The 13165-nt window shown below is 37.2% G+C and overlaps 2 long non-coding RNA genes across 2 annotated transcripts; both read left to right on the top strand.

The window, feature by feature from the left end:
• Window positions 1-1719, top strand: LOC113077947 (uncharacterized). Its single transcript, XR_003281415.1, has 4 exons — window positions 1-246; window positions 424-596; window positions 867-911; window positions 1024-1719. It is a non-coding gene; the product is annotated as an uncharacterized LOC113077947 (long non-coding RNA).
• Window positions 1720-8342: 6623 nt separating this feature from the next.
• On the top strand, window positions 8343-9731 carry LOC113077951 (uncharacterized). Its single transcript, XR_003281422.1, has 3 exons — window positions 8343-8414; window positions 8732-8917; window positions 9258-9731. It is a non-coding gene; the product is annotated as an uncharacterized LOC113077951 (long non-coding RNA).
• Window positions 9732-13165: the final 3434 nt, after the last annotated feature.

Below are 13165 nucleotides of genomic sequence, written 5' to 3'. Positions count from 1 at the left end.
CTTTCAATAATTCAATCATTTTAATTTCTATAAAAATCGAAAATGTTTATGCCTATAGATCAATCTAATTATTATACATCGTGACAGGAGAAAGGATGTGAACCAGAAACTGAATGTCATGTGTTAAGTGTGTGATTTCAATCATGTGTGTGAGAGAGGATGTGGGATTGAAGTTCCTCTTTAAAAGGTTCATGTAGTTCAGATGGCAGAGCTGCATGATGATTCCTCTTATTGGCTCAACACAAGGTAATTAAACACTTCTTTTAATCTTTTTTTTATTGTTTGGTATAGTTATTTGTATTCATTAATTAATCTCAATCTGGACATTTAAGATTGTGTAATGTAAACCTGTATTACGCAATATGAACAACAAATTAAAACTATTCTTAACTCTACATTGAACGTCTGAACGTTTTGGAACAGAAACAGAACAAAGGCAGAATTTACAAGACAGTATGGCATGGGAGAGAAAATATGGAGAAACAAGAACTGCAGATAATTAAACTGATAGGAAAGAAAGAGAAACATGGGGAACATGACACCGAAGACACCGAGTCTACTCAGACAAAACAGCATTAACAGCGGCAAACCGAACTGTGAGTATTAATAATGTTTCAGACAAAACACCATTATATTGAATCAACTGTGTTTAATCTCCGCTGTTATACAAATCTATACTGCAACTTTTCACTCATTCTGTTTAAACTGGTAAAAGCATCATTTCTGTTTTCGTTTGTTCTCACATACAGTTGTTATATTGTCTTGTCGATCATATGTAACATCGGTTATGTGAAATATATTATAAACCTTAACTGATTAATAAATAGGGAGCTGTAGGGATATTCAGATGTGTTTCTCATTCACAGTTTCTCATGTTGGTGTTTGGTGTTTCAGAGCGAGTCACAGATGAGGTGAGACTTACACGTCATATAAAGAGAATTAAAACACTGTAGAACTGATGCAGAAATATGATGTTATATTGATCTTGGTTATATTTCTCAAAATGTGTTTTCTCTTTTTTAGAAAGCAGTGGTTCTGTTCAACTAACCAGCAGAATATTCTCCAACATGTCCATCACTGATTAAACAATATATATGTGAATATGTATAAATGGGCATTATATTTATAAAGTACATGTTTGGATTTAATTTTCAACACTACACTTTGTTCTGAATGAATCTGATCTGAATGTGATGTTTAAAGTAATTATTGATGTAATCAGATTTGTTTCTGTATGTTATTTTATGATATAATGCGTTTTAATTTTCTTGCTGAACTTTATCCTTTACTTGACAGAGAGCATCAGAAATACACACAACTGCAATGCAGGAAATATTTTCTAGAATATGTTATATAGTCATAGATTGCATGACAACATTAAACTATTAAAAACTACACTACAAATCAAAGGCACATACAATATGACAACACAAGTAACAAAACAGTTTTAAGCTTTGAGGGTATACATATCCAGAGACGTCAGAGTTCAGCTCAACTAACCCTAATCAAACACACCTAAACACATCATCAAGGTGAGCAGAGTTATCATGCATGACCTTTTCAACCCAAAATCAGGGCAGAATATCCTGTGATGGCTACTATACAGGGCACTAATAAGGTCAAATAGAACAAACCTCGGAAGTGAGAAGAGAAACATACAGAACGTGCAGACATTGACCAAGCAAAAGCTTGTTTCTATGAATAAAAACAAATCAACCAGACAATGATTTTTCATTTGTTTGCTTGCATTGGAAACATTTTAAAGTCATCAGTGGATGAAGTCACTAAGAGTCAATTTTTCAAAGTTTCGTAGAATTATTTCTTGTACTTGTACATAAAACTCTTGATGTCATTTACAGAGGGCACAAAATAAAATCAGTGTTTTTACTCGGTCCCAAAGATTTGTTTTAACATGCCTTCCATCAATGTCACTAAAAACTCATTTGTAAAATAGCAAACAAAAAAATAAATAAGTAAATTACCTTCCAATTGCATTTGTTTAGTATAAAATATCACTTTGTTTCATAATTAAAGTTGTGTTACTTTATTAACCCTGTGTTACTTTGTGCCCCGCGGTCCCCTACTCGCTGTGCAGCAGTAGCGCTAAGCTAAGCTGCGCGCAACAAAAATGATGCAAATATTGATTGTTTTCAAGATAAAGTAAAGTAAAAGACTGCTTTTTAAACCAGAGAAGGTGTACATGTTGGTATTCCTTTGGTGGGAAAAGAATAACAAGCAAGCATTGTCACCAGCAAGTTAAGTTTTAGTTTTCTTTTTGTTCTGTTTTCTTTTTGAAAAGCTTATCTTTGCTGTTTACCTCACGTAATGATATGGAGGCTCTCTTTTATTTCATAATAATTATAAAGCTTAATGTCTACAGCATGTAGTGTAGGTGTACCTGGTTCAAATATTACAAAATATGAATATTGTTAATGAACTTCATCTAAACTTCATACTTTTGTTTGGAGTTATTATGGGGCATTATGTACATGATTAATTCTAGTGGGAACCTTTCATGCAGAATATTGTCTTGTATGGGGCACGTATTGGTGACGCACATGATACCTCGTGCGATTGGCCTACAGCGCCATCTTTAGAAGCACTTAGAATTTGCTTTGGAGCAATAAGATCAACCCCTCTAAGATGCCATTAGGGTTGAAATGGGAGAGATGCCACTAGACTTAAGGAGGAAAACGCTTACAATGATGTACTGGCTTAATTTGCAGGGTTGTAATAAGAGCCATCACACACGAGAAATTTTAAATGACTGCTGGGAATATAAAAATAATAATGGGAATAGTTTTGGATGGAAGTATAAACAGTGGGTTAAGGAATGTTGTCTGGAAAATGTAGATATTTGTTCCAATATGCCATTAAAAGGGGTATCGGCAGGGGCGGACCCCAGTTGGCAGCAACGAATTAAAGGTTATGGCCAATTTGAAAATTTATGAGCGCGAATCTTTCGTGATTCGTGATCCCGCTACGAACTCCCGAACTGATTCAAATGGTTTGCGATCCCCAAACAGACTCAAATGATTCGCAATCCCGCTCCGAACTCCCGAACCCCAAACTCTAATAATTTAAGTAAGTATTAATATACTGTAATATTTATTTTTTTGTTGTTGTTGCTATAAAAACAGACCTAGCCATCAATAGCCTTTAAAATGACTTAAAATGCATTATTTAAAAAAAACAATGAGGCAATAATGATTGGTTAATAATAACACTGTTACAATACGTAATGTAGGCAAATACAAAATAAAGAGTTTATGTACATGTTATTACAAATGCCATGTGATTGCTGCTGTTACACTTACAGGACAATCAAATCCTTGTTTAGGCTACTGACCAAACATTTAATTCAAATATTCACTTCATCTTTCATTTTTGGACACCTTTTTGCTATAGATGACACAGCCTTTATAATTTCTTCAACAAAAAAGATGTGCATATCACAACCCCTACAAAAATAAACCATGGTTTTATCAGAGTAAAACTGCTTGGTTTCCTTTTGCATGATTTCTGAATGCTTGAGACTATGAAATAAATTAGAGTCATAATAAAGTTATAGCCACAGGTAAATTTTGAGAGCTACAATTGTGATTTGTAAATAATACAATTTATTCATTTAGTTTTTTATTTGATTAAAGTTCTATTTTCACCCTTTAGTAGGTGTTTTTTCCATCATCATATTTGAGGAAGAGGGGCACAACAATACACTCCTGCTTATGGGAACCCTTAAGGTGTTGTTATACACGTCTCTGGCAATGTGTGCTTTACTACACACACACACACACACACACACACACTGAAGCACGCATGGTGTTTTCAGCTCTTCACTATATTGACACATGATGTATGCTACACATGTGCACTCCAGGGTGCTATGAGAGGATTTCACCATTTCATTTGATAAAACTATCGTCATTCATTCGTATCGTATCGTATTCACAGACTGAGAGAAACGGAAATGTCTTTATGGCAACCTGTTAAAATAAAATTTTGGTGTAACTTTGAAGAAATTCAAACAGAAATATAGTACTATTGAACAGTAGAGTATGCTGTACTTCAAGTATTATCATACTTGATATGCTATACTTCCTGTTAGCTAATAATAATAGTTAATTATAAAAACACAGAAACTCTGGTTACAACCCACCAAAATAAAAGTTTGGTCTAAGAAATTATGAAATTGCTTAGTAAAATATACTTAAAAGATATACTAAAACATTATTTTAAAGGAATATCACACAAGTTTTCATAGAAGTTTTAATTTAAACTTGCCAAAACAATCACACCATATTTTTCAAAAACTATTTCTAAAAGTACATTTGTATTTGTGCCTATAATGTTTATTTATTTATGATTATTGTCAGCTAATAAAAGCTATGCTTCAGGATCATATTCATATAACATCTAAGTCTAAATGTAGCTCTTGACTGGTTGAGTTAGATGATGATTAACACTAAACTGTAGAAAATCAGTTGAGTCTCCCCAGCTGGAAATGGCTGTTAAAATCTTGTGTTTCTTATAATAAATTGACATATTGATAACACTGAATCTTTTATAATGCTCTTAATGACATGTGGATGCATACTGTATGCATTAGTGAGTGTGTGGTGCTTATGGGGTATGGTCACTTATTCCTTATATGAACTGTTTCAAATGCAAGACATTGATTGCATGAGATTAAGTTTGTAAATGATAGCCTGTGTCCTTTTGTAGTGTGCACATATATTTATCATCAATCTGTGATAACGGTGACTAAATTCAGTATATATACGTCTGCCATATGTTGCCACCCCTCAAAAATTCCTGCCCCCTTCTCGCCACCCCATCAATATTTTTCTATATCCGCCCCTGGGTATCGGTGTGGAGTATTCCTGAACCTAATGTTGAAATGATATTGCTGGAGGATCGGGAGAAAGCAGAAGATATTATAATTAATAATTAAAATGAATGGTTTTAAGAGAGAAAATGTGTATTTTTGTCATCAGCACTTAAAAGTATATTGTCAACAAAAACTGACAGGAAACAAAATAGCGGATAAGTTAGCAAAAGAAGCGTTAAGTAAAGACTTGATAGAAATTAAGATACCTTTAGAAAGAAATTAAGTTAGATCAATAATTAATAGAGAAATACCAAAAATATGGCAACAACGATGGGGAAGTAGCAGTACAGGTAGGTGGTATTATAGTATTGTTAAGTCAGTAGGGTAAAAGAATTGTGCTATGGAAGACATAGAAAAGAAGAAGTAATGATGGGGCATAAAAGATTAAACTCAACACGGGCATTAATGGGAAAACATGTGATGAATGTGGTGTGCTTGAAACAGTAGAACATGTGTTTTATAAGTGTAGTAAATATGAAGAACAGCTTAGTGATCTTTTAAAAAATATAAAGAAGAGCTCAGAGAGTAAAATGGATTTATTGGGAAAGGGTTTGAGTGATAGAGGTTTAAGGACGTGATAACATTTTTTTAACGTTATAACAATAGCTTACAGGACTAGAGCCTGAGGAGAAGGAGCAATAATCTCTGATCATCCTGGAGGAGCTGAACACGCAGTGTCAGCTGAAGCTTGGTGTCTGATCCTCTGGGATGTTTAAGGTTTTTTTTTTTCTTCCTGCAATTCAGATCCATTATTCATGAGTGCAAGGTAAACAGTAGGTGGCGGTAATACTTCTAAGGAGTGAACGGCCATAAAACTGAAAGAAGAAGAAGAAGAGGTTGTTTCTTCTCTCGCTCTTCAAATGAGAGCGCTGGTTTAAATAAGTCTAAATAAGGTTATCGATTAATTTCATGAGATAAATAATGTTTAAGTGTAATGTGAGACTGTGATGTCATCAAATGTAATGCAATGAATTGCATTTGAACATTTTACTGAGATTGGTTTTGCTTACTAGCTTTCTCCATGCTGTACGGGCAGACTGAAGGGGAGAGAGGTGTAACCCAAAAAAAAAAGTTTGTATTGTGCTCTGTGTTTCTGCAGACCTGCTTTTTGCAACATCCTGAGACCTCCTCCAGCAGCATTGTCTTCATTGAGAACAACAAAACACAACCAGAGTAAACCTGTTACACAGCCCTGTCATGCCTCATCTTATTCATTTTTGTTAAAAACATTTTAGCTAGTTTGTCATTGAATCTTACTGATTCATCGTTGTTGTAAATTTTAATAAAAAATAACAACGACTACATTTTTTTTTTTTTTCGTCTTAAAAGAAAAAAAGATGTTACAGATGTAAAGCAAAACAGACTATTATCTTTTATCATAAAACCTGACAAGATCACGCAAAGTCGAAAGTGAAAGCATCAGGAGCCGGGCTACATAACAAAAGAGGAACTATGTTCACAAAATTAAAATCACAAATAATACTACTGATGTCATTTCCATATAAATAATAACTATAATAAAAGTTCATCAGCATGCATTGATTAATATCATGTAGCTAAATAAATAAATAAACCGCGCTTTTGCAACCAACTCAGAAAGTTAGACCAGTGGAAAGAACGAGTCTGGAGCACTGAACTGTCCAGTTCCCCGTCAGTGATCTAGCACCCCCTCAGCACCTGTGTTCAACATTTTCTGGCTCTGTCCCTGGTATATTGATGTATTTTTGAAAAGAATGAAAATTAAGTTTTTACAACTCTAAACCCAGTCCCCTAGTAAATTAGGTTATATAAAAAACTAGCAAAACCAGTTGTGTGGTGTCCCCACCCCACTGTTATTAACTGTTCTAATTATTTAATGGGATGTACGTAAGAAATTAGTGTTTTTTTTCTTTCTTTTTTTTTTTTTTTTTTCTCATATTTATGCATTTTGTTGTCATAACAGAGCAACTTTCATTGCATTCCCCTTTTTAATGGGATGGTCAGTTGTGATGGTCAGGTAAGGTTTCCACAAATGTTTAGCCAAATGTTATTGCTATCTTTGCAAATCATTGAGTGTTTTTACCATACCAACATGCAACTTTCTGCAGACTTTTTTTGTAGGACTTCCTGTTGATATTTCTCCTGGAAGAATCTCAAGACAACATATTGCTTGTTTGTAGCAACACATGACAATGTCCCTTTAATGGGGCCATATATTTTTGTTATTTTATCTTGTCATATATTTAATATTTTTGTTATATTACAATTTGTTATATTTAATATTATTTTTGAATTATTTTAGCATTTTGAAAATCTTGATTTTTTTTAAACCAATATGCCACCCAGAAAAAAAATAAAATCCAGGTATATTTGTATAAATGCATATTGATTGTTGTGTTTGTTGGTTTGTTTGTAATACATATTTATGAATTAAACAGTTTATAGACAATCATGGTGTGGTGTTTTTATTGTGACATTATATTAGTAATGTACAGTGTTGGAAACTCAGAAGCGAAGACCAGGAGACTCTTGGGTAATCTTCTGCAGAATTATTTATTAAGAACGCTCTGCTTGGCGCTGTAGTCATCACAAGTCTAACTAGTCATTAATACATTGTATATATTTCTAAGAGACGGCATACACAGCGGTGGAGACAACTATGGGTGCTTCGACCACGATCGGCCGATCGTTAATGCGCATCTCGTCAGTAAAGCCGGTTCTCTAATCAGCGGTTAATTCCATCAGGTGCCTGATTTCACATTTTCACATAGCCAGGGGCGTCCCAGGATGATGTCTGCGGTGGATTCCTCCAGCACCATGAACGTGATGTCTTCTTCTTGCAGGAGTCCCACGCGGAGGATGATTGTGGGGGAGAAATAGTGGACACGACCCTTGCCCAGCGGCTTTCCCTGTATGGTGGTAACTTTGAGTTCGACAGGGCTTCGGTGATGTTTGGCGTTGAGACGAGTTAAGGTTTGCCGGTTGATGAAGTTGCCTGCCGAACCGGAGTCGATGAGGGCTTGTACTGAAACAGAAGAGCAAAGGTGTCTTAGAGTAACCCAGGTCTTAGTTAGATGAGCAGTTTGAGGAGGTATATGGATGGTACTCACCGCTGGGCGTGGAGGTCGAACTGGACAGGATGGTAAGAGGTGTCCATCTCCCCCACAATAGAGACATAGCCCGGCGTTGATCCTCCGCTGACGTTCCAATGCGGACAGATGGTGAGAGTCCACTTGCATGGGTTCAAGAGTTCAGGTAGGTTTAATAATGGCGTTCAGGCAAGTGAGGAGATCGGTGCAAGACCAGACGTTGAGTGATGGTGACTGATGGCTTTATATGTGGTTCTGGTGATGATGCACAGGAGTTCAGAATTCGGGTGATTGGGGACGAGTGGGTGTGGCGTAAGTGTCCGATTCCGGGAGTGTAGAAGGTGTGGGTGTGACACTTACCTGAAGTCAGTACAGTATAAATAGTTTACAAGTACACAGATCAGTGTCTGCACAACACCAGCGGATCTCAGAGCTGTGGTGAACTTCATCACAAGGTGATTAAATGTTTTGTTTTGTTTAATCATTTTTTAAATATATTTTTATTAATTTGAATATAATTTTTTTTCTATTATGGTGAAACTGAAATGTAAAGGTTGTATTGCAGACTAATTATTTACAAGTTTTGACAAACAAATAAGTAGAAATCATTTCACAGTTTCTAAGAAACACTATGCATTGAACATGAAATTTTGAGAGTCTGAACTAGTACTTTCTTCTAAATTATTTTCCAGTAATCAGTTTTATTTACAACTTCAAAAGTCATTATAGTGTTCACTTAATTCTAAATTGAACTTCTATATTTTTGAAATAGAAAATAAAAAAGCTGAATTGACAAAGTAATGAATGGGAGAACATATATGGAGCAGAAGAAACTACAGATTCATGAAACATGGAAGAGAGCAAGTTAAAAAAATGGCATACAAAATGCTATTTTCTAAAGAAGCAACGACATCGAGTCTATTCAGACAGAACAGCATTAATAGCGGCAAACCAAACTGTGAGTTTTTTTAATGTTTAAGATAAAACAGTTATATTTCAACATCAGCAGTGCTTCATCTCTGGTGTGAAATCAATTCTACACTGTAACTTTTCATTCACTGTGTATAAACTCACATGATTTACATTTACATTTATTGATTTTATATTGTCATGTGAACTACATCTGTAATGAGAAATGTGATCTGAAATAAATATTTCCACAAGTGCATGCTTTCATGATGCTTTATTCAAAGTAACACTGATTCGTGAATTCATTCACTGGAAATCACAATCATGCTGTGTTCTGCTGGAGCAGTAAATGAAGGCTAAAATCAGATGTTTGTGTCCTTCCTTCCCAGTTTCTAACATGACAGAGAATCAGAAGAGTCACAGACGACATGAGAGATTTACACAACATCCAGACACCAAACACAGTTACATCTGTGTAGATCAGACGCACAAATCTGTCTTATACTTGTTCTGGGAAAGTATTTTTCTTTCAGGAAGCAGCAGTTCTGGTTCTCTAACCAGCAGAATATTCTTCAAATGTAAAGTCCATGGTTAAATCAGACAGTAATACAGTATTACAGTGTTACTTTCAGTATATAAGAAGAATGTGAATTAATAGATACTATTTTTATAAAGTACATCACTATAGTTCTGAATGAATATGACATAAATATGACTTTTACAGTAATGGATGATTGATGGAATCTGTGTTTCTGCTGTATGTTACTGTATATGTTGTAGATTTATAGAATAATAATAAATAGCTTGTTGTGTTAATTGTCTTGTTGACTTGTATTAATAATAAAGATGAATGTGTTGCTGCAGGAATTTGTCATGACTCATAACTTTCCAAAAACAAAACACATTCTGTAAATATTTTCTATAGTTAAGATCAACCAACCCTCATTCTTTAAGTCTTAAGAATGATAAGAAATCTTGCAGAGGTGCAGAAGAGATAAACGCATGACGTCAATCAGCCTTTCATGTCTTACAATCATGAAATCACAAAGTTGTAACACAGAAATTATGAAATGTAAAGGTCATTTCACACACCAAAAGTTAGTGCTTAAAATTAGAAAACAATTACTTCCAAAATAAATAAATGAGCAAGATGATATCTCTTTTGTTTGCTTGCACTGGAAAAATGTCCACTGCTTTTGTTTGAACTTGCATTTGTGGTTTAAAAAAAGTCTGCTAGCAGAGTAAAGTCTAAATGATTTGCAAAGAAACTGTATGTGTCCAAGAAATTCCATTCTTAAAATACCTTAAAAACACTATAATTAAAGACTTTGGTTTCACATTCAGATTCAATTTAAATAATTTTGTCTATAAGCCAAATAAATTTGAAACCACAATCAACCCTAAAAATCCCAGGTTGTCATGAACTGTTTTCAACAGTGTTTCACCTGAACACACCTGAACCAGTTATTCCAGCTCTTTCACAATCACCTGAAAATCGTCTCAGGTTACTTGACTGTAACCCTGTTCCCTGAAAAAGCGGGAACGAGATGCTGCGCTAATAGCGCTAATGAGAACATTCTTTGTTCGACCGGTTGTGAAGCATGTGTGTCAAACACGCCAATAATTGGCATAAATAACCTCAGCAGGTGACGTCACTGATATATAAATATAAATATATAAATAGACGTTAAACGGAAACATCCTCAGGTTACCCCTTTGTCTGAAGAGACGTGCAGACACGACAACAGTGCAGCATTGAGGCGCAGCATCTCGTTCCCGCTTTTTCAGGGAACAGGGTTACAGTCAAGTAACCCGAGACATTCCCTTTCAAAAGCTACTCTCGATGCTGCGCTCAATAGCGCTAATGGGAACAAGAATACCAACGCCGCCGCACTGTAAGTGTCTGGAGCCATGGTCTCAGACATGACTCAAAGGCATGCAAGCCCGGAGTAGCATCGACATCCAAACTATAGAATCTGACAAATGTGTGCGGAAAGGACCAACCTGCCCCATCACACACTTGCTGCAAGGGCGCACCTCTTGCTCAAGCCATTGAAGATGTAACTCAACTGGTTGAATGGGCACTAACTCCTAGAGGCGAAGTTTGACCACGCGCCTCGTAGGCTAGGGCAATAGCAACCCTCACCCAATGTGAAACTGTTTGCCTGGTGGCAGCCACACCCCTGACTGAGGCCCCCACGGCATATGAAAAGCTGCTCTGACTTACGCCACTGGCTAGTGCGGTGGAAGTAAATCTGAAGAGCACATCCTGGACACAGTAAGTGAAGTCTCTTCTGCTCCGGTGTTGTAAATTGCGGAGGAAAGAAGTCCTTGGAAATGAGTAGGATGGACATCCAAACTATAGAACCTGACAAATGTGTGCGGAGAGGACCAACCTGCCGCATCACACACTTGAGCAAGAACAACCCTCACCCAATGTGAAACTGTTGCCTGGAGGCAGAAGCCATCCCCCCCCCCCAAGCTTGAGAGAAGATCTCTCCTGACTGGAATCGCCCATGGCGAGCCTTCGAGGAGGGATATTACTAAACTCTGGTCGGCCAACGGGGCGCTATCAGTAAGAGGCGAGACCCTGTCGACGGACCTTGGCCAGGACTCCCGGGAGCAGAGGAAATCGTAGGAATGGCGTAAAGACGCAGTCTTGGCCATGCATGGGCCATAGCGTCCAGACCCAGGGGAGCTGGATGAGTCAGAGATGTAGAGGGGACATTGTGTCATCTCCTGTGAATATGTTGTCCTCTGAGCCGGAGAGAGAATGCTTTTCTTGGCGTTGAGTCTCAACCCCAGAAATTTGAGATGAGCTAGGACGACATGCTGATGTCGAAGCACAAGCTCTTGAGACTGGGTCAGATTAAGCCAGTCGCTTATATACATTTTAAATGTGGATGCCCTGGAGTCATAGAGGAGCCAGAGCTGCATCCATGAATTTCGTATAAGTGCGGGATAACAAAGCTAGGCCGAATGGAAGAACCTGACACTGGTAAACTTCGCCCCCGAAAGCGAACATCAGGAACCTCCTGAGTTGTGGCAATATTTCAAAATGAAAATACACGTCCATAGATCTATGATTGGACGCAGCCCCCCGTCTTTCTTGGAAATCAAGAAATACAGACTGTAGTAGCCTGACTCTCTGTCTGGCAGGGGAACACATTCTATGGCCCCTTTGACCAGCAGAGTCTGTGATTCCTGTGTCAATAGATATGCACATGCCGGTTTCACAGAGGTGGAGACCACGCTGTTGAAACGCAGAAGACGATGTGCAAACTGAATCCTGTAGCCCTTCACTACAGTTCTTTTGACTCATGGGGAGATATTTGGCAGTAGCTTCTACGCTGCCAGCTTCTCCAAAAAGGGCACTAATTGTGACACTCTCTGTTTGAACCTCCTACCCCAGAGGAGCTGGATCGGGTCAGGACTGTTTATTTATTTATTTTTTGAACGCCCCGACACTTGAGCACAGTGACTGAGAAACATATTAAAAGTCTCATCCTGGCACTCATTTTTTTTTTTTTTTAATCAGCCTGATATGCCTGCAGAACGTATGGTGTGCAGGGCAGTACTAGTACAACCCACAGCATGAAATGCGTTCCATTCAAGTGCAGAGGCTGCTGCAGTACGTGGCTTGGCATTAAACAATTGCTGTCTTTTCATATATCTATTTTATATCTATTTTTATTATTCATCATCATAACCATCATCATTTATATATTTTTATTTAAATGATGTTGCTCCAATAGGGGAGAGATAGCAGCTAGCGTCTCTCTGACCTATGAAATCATAATGTACAAAATCTAATTTTGAGGCTTTAATCCGGTCACTGCACGAGTCACCACCTAGTAACTCCTCATGTGCTTATAATCGCGAGAGGAGCGCTAGGAGAGAGCACTCTCTATGTCCATTTCAACAGAAGCTAGAGCTACAGCAGCCTCTGCCCAATCCGAAGAAGTGCCTGGGCATGCTTCGGAGGTGGGCAAGAGAACCTTCCGATCTTCCAGATCTTAATGAGAAGGAAGCAGCTCGTTCCTCGTGAGAGCAAATAGCATAACGCGGATAGGAAGTGAACCGCGGTGCTTACAACTGCCACTCTAGAACGCGAAAGCAGCCTTTTTTAAACAATAAACATGAGATTTCTCTTCAGAGATCGGTCATGGAGAGTGAGGCACACATCTCATATAGAATCAGCAAGAATAGTTAGAACTTTCTTTCTCCTTTTTCTTTTTATAACTCTCAACATACTTCCTTTTAAACTAATACTTTCATCAGCGTGACACACACATAC

Source organism: Carassius auratus, unplaced genomic scaffold, assembly GCF_003368295.1.
Source record: "Carassius auratus strain Wakin unplaced genomic scaffold, ASM336829v1 scaf_tig00023612, whole genome shotgun sequence".
Classification (NCBI taxonomy): Eukaryota; Metazoa; Chordata; class Actinopteri; order Cypriniformes; family Cyprinidae; genus Carassius; species Carassius auratus.
Note: the sequence above shows the minus strand (reverse complement) of the source record. Positions and strands in the feature narration are given on the sequence as shown.